A 9,310-nucleotide genomic window follows, 5' to 3' on the forward strand; every position below is an offset into this window, starting at 1 on the left:
TCATTTCCGTCTGCATATAGGATGACATTTCGTTGTGTGTCAGTGAAATTTAATTTGTCCCATGATGACCTGCTGTTAGGAAACAGTTTGCATTTTAAAACTACAGTATCACCTTCCAATGCATATACAGTCGCATTATTCGTGTACACGGCTGTAATTAAAAATAAATAATTGAGTTTATAACACTGAATTACATTTGTACCTGTTACAACTCATTATTAGATATAACAAAAGGGACTAAACAGTTGTAATATATGTGTTTAAAATTCCATGTTGTATTTTAGTTTTAACTCTGAATCTTCCAATCGAAAAATTTAAGATTTCCTGAAGGGATCAATATCCTATCAAACAGCAACCAATTGATTAACTTTCGAATGTAATTATATGTTTAGAAACAAGTACGACTGTAAATACGAATAATGACAGTGTACATTTAAAGTAGTGTCGATATTGAAAACAATTAATCAGTCTTCATGCAACGCCAAGCTTCTACTTTATAATTAGACTATGACACTATAAATGTGGGTAGTTTAAAAAAAGGATGTATATCATATAGATATAAAACAAAATTACACAATATATTTATAGAACATAAACTTAGTTAAAAAATGCATCGGATTGTAGGTTAGGTTCGTGTTACTTTATATTTATTTGGTAATGTTGTGTATTGTACACCGTTGCTTGTCTGTTGCGCGTTTTGTTTTGTTGGTTCTTTTCTGCTATCAAATTGTCATTTAGTTTTAGACTATTGAGATTGAAAATCGTGCAGCTCTCTTCTTGACTTGTTTTGATCAGGAGTGGCACAATATATTTTTCTTATTGGAAATCATTCATTGGAACGACTACTGGACTTAAAAAATGACTGGTTGGTGTCAGATGGGAGGCCCCTGACTGATCAGAAACAATAAGGCTTAGTATTGCAATAACGCTAGTTCAGAATGATGGATCTTATTAATTATGCAGTAGTTTAAGAAAACTGCATGTTTTGATTTTAAAGTAAATTAAATTTCAGAAGTCCGATTCAAGAACGATAGTTTACCAAGGTTGCTTTACTGTTATCATTACTCCCCATGTAAGATGGTTAAAATGTACCTGCAAATTGAGTATGGAACTAGCTTTTGGTACGTTTTCTCATAGCTAAAATGTACGTCTTGGTGTTTATCATAGGCTTCGATTCGGTAAAAATGAATATCCATATGATACCGTTAATTATATCTTTTTTTCCAAATCTTAGAAGTAAAACATTGAACGTAGTGTCAATTTTACATAAATGTATTAGCCTATATGAGAATATTCCTAGATGCAGTAAAAGTATGCCTTTTAGTTAGAAAACATAGAACATTGCACACATCGTTGTTCCAAAGTTATTTGAAGTAAATTTAATTTATAATCGGCAAATGCATGAATTGTAAAGTGCAAATCGTTTTTAAACATATCTTTTATAACATTTTCTTGACATGATGTTTTTTGTTTAATCAATTAATTTCAATAAATTTATATTTTTTTTTTCTAATTCGTTGTTTTACACATGGAAAAAAGAAATGAAATGTTCAGGCGTTTAATTCATAAACAGAAGCAAATCGATATATAATTGTAACTTGCCGTTTCAAGATTTTTTGGTTAAATTCTATACATTGAGAAGAGAGACAAAAACGCAAAATACTGTTCAGTTAGTAACTGCTCCTGTCTTCTTCAATTGTGTTCATGTTTTTAGAATTGATCGTTATATGTAGTACTTATACAGTTATTATAATAATTATTTAAAAATATGTTTTGGTTTCATCTACTTACACAGAACGTGCGTTACTCTTCCTAACAATAAGCACATCCAAAATGTATACATTTTCGTATCTAGAAAAGAAAACAAATACCCATTAAAATACTAAATATGCTCTATGTTATAGATATTTCATATCTTTTGGATAGCTTCGGTCTCGTGAGGTTAAGGCCGGGGCTTTCAACAAAAGCTATGGCATAATTTACGAAACATCTCAAAATTATCCAAAAATATGAAATACCTGTTTTAACCTATTGCAATACAATTAACGGTACCAACTTTCAGGAAAAAATATTACTTTGGTCGAGGCCATTCAAACCCCGCCTACTTTCTAAAAATCACGGACTTTGTAAAAGGCGCTAATATCAGTTAGACAAGATTCATCGACAGTAAAGGAGCGTCAAATATTGTTTCCAACGAAATATTCAAAACAAAGATTAATATGATCACTATTATATATGTATACGATGAAGAATAAGACAATAACCTGACAGAAATATGTGAAGATTTGAATATATGAGAACAATCCAATTCTTGACAGTGATTATTACAAACTTTCAAAGATTGCAACAAACGGGAAAATAATTTCACAAGGACAAGTTTTATGAATGACGATTTAAAGAATGTTATTTTTCGGATTATAATTATGCTGCCTTTGCGATTTTTAAGCATAAACTGCATAGACTATTACTAGTTGAAAATGAAATTGTTTTGCTGCTAATAAAAGTGAGTATTTATTTTATCAATCAACATTATTAAATTAAAAATGTGTGTACTTAACTTTAAAGATTTGGAATAAATCATCCCCCATTTATTTAATATCGAAAGCCAAAACCATAATTGATATTTTATTTCTTAGTAGATTAAGAAAATGCTACGTAAATTGGCCTAAAATTCAAGCTTCGTTTTGGGTAACTCGACCCTACCTAATCATAACGGTCTTCCGTGACATTTTTTTTAAGTAAGAAAACTCATTTCGAGTCGTAAGCTGCAGTCTTATCTTATCTATTTCCAACCTACGTTAACATTTTTAATATGTCGTCCTAAACATACTATTTTAATAGGTCTAATGATAAGTTACATTAATTTAAACTTTACAATGAAAACAAAACAATATTTGTTTTTCAGGCTTGAAGTCTCGTTAATAGAGGGACGGACAGACACAAAAGATGTCAAAAGTTGACAATTGACTACACTACCAATAATTTACCTATACTTTTTTGGTACATTTCTACCCTCGTGCATATCAGTACTGTTAGGAAAGACTGAAAACTTATAATGTTATACTTTCAATGAAATCAGTACTGATTTTGTCAGTACTGTTTCAGTACTGATTTTGACAGTACTGTTTCAGTACTGATTTTGACAGTACTGTTTTAGTACTGATTTTGTCAGTACTGTTTCAGTACTGATTTTGACAGTACTGTTTCACTACTGATTTTGTCAGTACTGTTTCAGTACTGATTTTGACAGTACTGTTTTAGTAATGATTTTGACAGTACTGTTTCAGTACTGATTTTGTCAGTACTGATGTTGACAGTACTGTTTCAGTACTGATTTTGACAGTACTGATTTCGTCAGTAATGATTCAGTACTGATTTCGTAAGTAGTGTTTCGTTACTAATTTCTTCAGTACTGTTTCATTATAACACTTTTTAAATCAGACTGTATCTGTATAGTGATGCCTAGTTGTTTTGTATATTTGGGGTGGGTTAATTGTTCTCTTTGACACTTACCCCATTTCCATTTATTTTCTTTATCGTGACATGTTAATGTTTTCGTTATGTTTTTTTTTTATTTCTCTGATTTTTGTTGTCCTGAAGTGGTTCAGCTTTAGATCCAGCTCTTCGACAGTTACTTTAGCTTTTTTTTTAAATATTCTGGCTTTATGTCATATTTATTGTCAGAATTGCATCTTGTGTGGTCTACAAGGTTTATGTTTTTAATACTTATTAATACTTCTATTTGACAATACCATATTACATGTATTTATATCTTGCTTGGGTCAAATCAGAACATATTGAACATTGGAACTCGATATATTACTTTTGAGAAGATGGGTGGATGGATTGATGTTATGTGATCCAGTGGCAAGTTAAGTGCAGGAAGAGGACATGATACTCAGATATAAATACAATGTAATTAACATATTTTGTACAGAACTAGACCAATAATGCACTGAGCTCCTTTTTAACATGCTAGTTCACCACAAGGAGAGAATCTGCTATAAGACATGTCCCCCTACATGAACAGGTACCTTCAGACTAAACAGTGAATGTTTTTCTCCTTTTACTGTGAGCTGAGCGAATATTCAGAATACGACCACTTTTTTTAGTCTAACTTCTCATAAATAAATTTCCAATCATATGCTCAATGTAAGATTTTTAATGGTTAAACACATTTATTGACAGATTTCTTTTTTTTGTTGTATACATTAATCATGCTGCAATTTCATTCACTTGTAATGAGTGTATTGTGAATAGTAACTTAAATACATGTATGCATAACTCTTGTACTCTTTCCTATAAAACTGCAGAGCGTATTTTACGAAAAGAATATATGAAATTTAGTGCTTCAATATTTAGGCATCCCGTTAACGGGGAGTTGAAAGGGTGAGAACTACATTACTCAGTATAGCATGTTCACATGAGGACTGATGACTTTCAGAAACTCTTGGTTTGTAGTTCCTCAGAAATCTCTGATTGATTTGAATCTTACAGACATACAAACAAAAGTACATTTTGTAAAATAAGCATAAAAATTTAAAGAAAGATTTCCAACAGACTGATAAATGTCTGACGGAGGTCATTTGGTACATAATTAACCTTTTTGATTTTTGAACATATATAGTTTGCTTTTCAAAATTAATTTTTATTGACTGAATAAAACAAGCTGAAGAACTCAAATTTTTGTTCTATCTTCTTATCAACTGCAATAACTTCCATCGAAATACAATAAACAGTAATCTTAAGAATGAACAGCATTAAAAAGTAAAAAAATGTGTTTTTCTCTCTCTCAATTTAATGGTTTTTTTTTAATAACTGTTTCATAATTCTGCTTCAATGTTATTTTCCATTGATCTTCCTATGCATGTGATATATATCTTTGCCAACTTGTTTCTGGAAAGGAAAAAGTGGATTATAACATTTATCATTTTGTTAAAGTCTAATAATAAGATTAAACATAGGTCAACCATGACATAATGTGAATCAGTGTACATGCATTGCTAAAGGTGGTATAACGTTAATTATACAAGGTTTATATTATACAGGGAGAAAAATGACTAAAAAAAATGGAACAATGTTTGATTTACCTACTTGAAAACTGGCCTTGAAGTCATTAAACTTTCGAGTCAGTTATTTACGCAAACTCCAATATCAACAAATCAACCAATCAAAATGCTGGATTTCAATTTTCGACCACGATTTTTTTTTCTCTGGGCACTGAGAAAATTTTGTATGACTTCAGGGCCTGATCTTATACGATTTGGAGAAGAATTTTAGCGTCCCAAGTCTTGGTTCATGGCAAATATCCATGTTTTCAATACGGGCTGCACTTTTAACATTTTTAATTTGTTTTGTTATAAATTAGGTCGTTAATTTTTCTGAATTAAATTGTTTCATATATTGTTTATGTCATGGTCTTTTGTAGCCGACAATACGGTATGGGTTTTCTCATTGTTGAAGTCTGCACAGTTGTATATTATTGTTCACATTCACATCGTCTCAAATTTGGTTGATAGTTGTCTTAGTGACAATCCTACAACTTTTTATCATTTTATACATATGCAATAGTTTAAAAATTAAATAAAAGTATTCTTTTTGTGAATTTTTTCATTATTAGTACCAGTGGAAATTCTCATTATAATAAAATACTATCTTTTAAATCTGTTATTCGGTTACAGAGAAGGAGATTTTTGTTTATATTTCCTTTAGGTTCCTAAGTTCAACTATGTCCTGCTGTAACACTCTGACATCTTTGGATCGGCAACAAAACACATATGCATTAATATAATCTGATTATTCGAGCACAATATCAATGCAATCTGTGAAACAGTTAAATGAGAAGTTGTGTGTACGGATATGTACTTCCCGTAGACTTCTTTGTTAACTTTAATGATATATTTCAATTGTTGAAGAATTGTATTTCTACTCTTTATTTTTTTGAACTTGCTCGTTGTTGGTTTGTTGTCATATGAACACACTACAACATTTCATGATATTGAAATAAAATTATAGGAATAACTGCAAATACTTACTTTAAAAAAATCATAATTGAGTGTAAAACTATATATATACCTACCTTTCAAATTATTTCAATGTTCTACTGTCACCTTTCATACCAGTTCTGTCTCTATCTCATATTTTATCTGTTCATGACAATTTTTAGTCGTTGATCAAAAACTTTATTTTCCTCATAGACTTAGTCTTTGTGTTCTGGTGGGATCCATTTTTAGATACCTATAACAATAGATCATACTGCATCAAATACTTTGCATGCATTTATAAAAAGTTGTTTTTCCCAACATGCATGTTATGGTATTAATTATGGACGTAACACTTTGTAAATTGTCCTTTGAAAAAATACATCATGAGATAAAGTTTGTATCGATGATTTACAAAATTCTGTAAAGTGGTTCAGGAGTTATTGATGACACTTACGTGGGACATAAGGACAAGATATGTTCCATATGTGAACACATTCTCACCAAGAAAATGTCACCAGAAGTGCAAGTCAGTCATCACAACGGATAATGTTTATGTGATACAGTAAAAACAGTAAAACCATTGGTAGTAAAATTGTGCGGGATGTTTAATTTTCAACAAATGTAAGATTGGTCACCTTTAATCGGATGCCTCATATAGCATGTATAGAAAGAGAGTGCCATGATCTCTGCAGGTTAATAACTATTGCAACAACTCTTTGAGAGGCCGTTGGTGGCCTTTTGTCTGAATATGCAGCAGGGCAAATTCCTGTCCACCTTCAATATGCTTTCGTTGTCCAGTGGCAGTCCAAGTTTCATTGACCTTCTTTCACCCCAGATGACATCTTTTACAGGACTTACCTATTGAACTTATTTAACAATTGTTTTGAACATGCATGTAATATTTGCCACTGGACATTAAGCAAATTTTTAATACATGTACTCTAATATGTTATTATTTTGAGGAATCTCAGTAGGATCATTTTAAACTATGGGGATTATCCTCTTAAAATATAAATATTATTCAAAGTATTGCTCAATAATTATGTGTCGAATTACTAGTATTCGTGTGTCGGTCCAAAGGGTCGTCGGACTAATAGGGCGTCAGGCTATTGGGGTGTCGGACCAATATGGTGTCCAAACAGAAAGATTTAAAAGGCAAAAAAAAAATAAAAAAAATGTGCAACTTATAAAAGGGTCTGGTCTGGAAGTGGTTTCTTCATTTCTGTATTCTGTAATATTCTATATCATTTTTCACTTTTTATTATTAATTTTGCCTGTTATTCTCTTTTCTTCATATTCAAGCACCACACTATTATCGATTCTTCATTGCTTCTGTCTACTTTTTAACAACAATGGGAATAATATGAAAGCCAGCCAAATAGGACATTGGAAAATTGTCTGTTTTCTTTTTCTTGGTTTATTCTTGCTTGTCGTTGGAGACGAACTTTGTCTTTCTGTCTCTTTAGTTTGTGTGTATTATTATAAATTAAACGAATGTAACACAAATTTGCCATCTTTAAACAAATTTGTTGAACATTGCGTCTGTTATTTAATCTCTTTTTAACAGAAGGTAAAAACTAAGATTAAATATAATCAACAGAAGTATAAAAAAAACTATGAACTAAGTCTTTGAAGTTAGATGCATGATTTTTGTTATTAGTTGTTAGTGGCTTAGAACTAGCTGTCAGTAACTGCAAGTACTCTCAGATCTGTATTTAGTGACCTTTTTTGTTAAGTAACGGTAACGTCCATTATGTTTTTGTTACTGAGATGTATTTCTATTTGCATTCATCTGTTATTTAAAGTTAAATAAGCCTTTTTCAACTGAATTTTATAGTTTGTTGTTATGTAGTACTGTAACAACTCTGTTCCAGGTTTAGGGGGAAGACCCTAGCATGTTTAACCTCATCACATTCTGTATATATGTTCCTGTCCAAAGTCAGGAGCCTGTAATTCAGTGGTTGTTGTTTGTTGGTGTGTTACATATTCATTGTTCGTTCATTTTTGTACATGAATAAGAACGTTAGTTTTCTTGTTTGAATTCGTTGACATTTGTCATTTTGTTGCCTTTTTTAGCTGACTATGCGATATGGCTTTGCTCATTATTGATGGCCGTATGGTGACCTATATTTGTTAATTTCTGGTCATCTGATCTGTAGTGGAGAGTTGTGATTATTCCGCTCATTTTGGGTGCCATGATTGGCAAATAAAATATATGTTGTTGCTGTTGTTGTTGTGTCGTTGGCAGTAATACGGCATCTTTTTTTATAAACAAATATATATATATATATATATATGTAAATCGAATGTTCTGTTCCCTTATGAACCACATATATTTGAACTAAATTCTTGAAGGGAAAGACATTGTTTTTGTATAAATGTCAACAGAATATAGAATGTTGTGTCAACAGAATACAGAATCAACATTCTGTATTCTGTTGACACAGTATACAGAATGTTGATTCCGGCAAAATATATGATCTGACAGGATGCTCACGGAATAAAACTTGTGATGGAAGAAGACATAGCCTACATTTGACTTTTAAAACATACATGAACAATAGCAATCCGTAGATGATTCGAAAAGGATCCGCCATCTCTGACTTGTCGTAACAATCGTCTCTTTCTGTAACTTTAAGAATTTCTGTAAGTGGCTGGTAAACCGATATGGCTTTGCTCATTATTGATGGCCGTATGGTGACCTATATTTGTTAATTTCTGGTCATCTGATCTGTAGTGGAGAGTTGTGATTATTCCGCTCATTTTGGGTGCCATGATTGGCAAATAAAATATATATGTTGTTGCTGTTGTTGTTGTGTCGTTGGCAGTAATACGGCATCTTTTTTTATAAACAAATATATATATATATATATATATGTAAATCGAATGTTCTGTTCCCTTATGAACCACATATATTTGAACTAAATTCTTGAAGGGAAAGACATTGTTTTTGTATAAATGTCAACAGAATATAGAATGTTGTGTCAACAGAATACAGAATCAACATTCTGTATTCTGTTGACACAGTATACAGAATGTTGATTCCGGCAAAATATATGATCTGACAGGATGCTCACGGAATAAAACTTGTGATGGAAGAAGACATAGCCTACATTTGACTTTTAAAACATACATGAACAATAGCAATCCGTAGATGATTCGAAAAGGATCCACCATCTCTGACTTGTCGTAACAATCGTCTCTTTCTGTAACTATAAGAATTTCTGTAAGTGGCTGGTAAACCGATATTTTCTCTGCTGTATTTCTGTATCCTATCCTTCCCGGCTGATCTACTGTTGTCTCAAATTTTGCCGTTGATGTTATTA

General features: G+C 31.5%; 1 long non-coding RNA gene across 1 annotated transcript; it reads right to left on the reverse strand.

Moving 5' to 3' along the window:
• Nucleotides 1–4,632: 4,632 nt before the first annotated feature.
• LOC134701316 (uncharacterized) lies at nt 4,633–8,641 on the reverse strand. The gene is made up of 3 exons (XR_010104089.1): nt 8,538–8,641; nt 6,080–6,237; nt 4,633–4,896 (listed from the first exon to the last, which is right to left on the reverse strand). It is a non-coding gene; the product is annotated as an uncharacterized LOC134701316 (long non-coding RNA).
• Nucleotides 8,642–9,310: the final 669 nt, after the last annotated feature.

Source organism: Mytilus trossulus, unplaced genomic scaffold (genome assembly GCF_036588685.1).
Source record: "Mytilus trossulus isolate FHL-02 unplaced genomic scaffold, PNRI_Mtr1.1.1.hap1 h1tg000234l__unscaffolded, whole genome shotgun sequence".
NCBI classification, from domain to species: Eukaryota; Metazoa; Mollusca; class Bivalvia; order Mytilida; family Mytilidae; genus Mytilus; species Mytilus trossulus.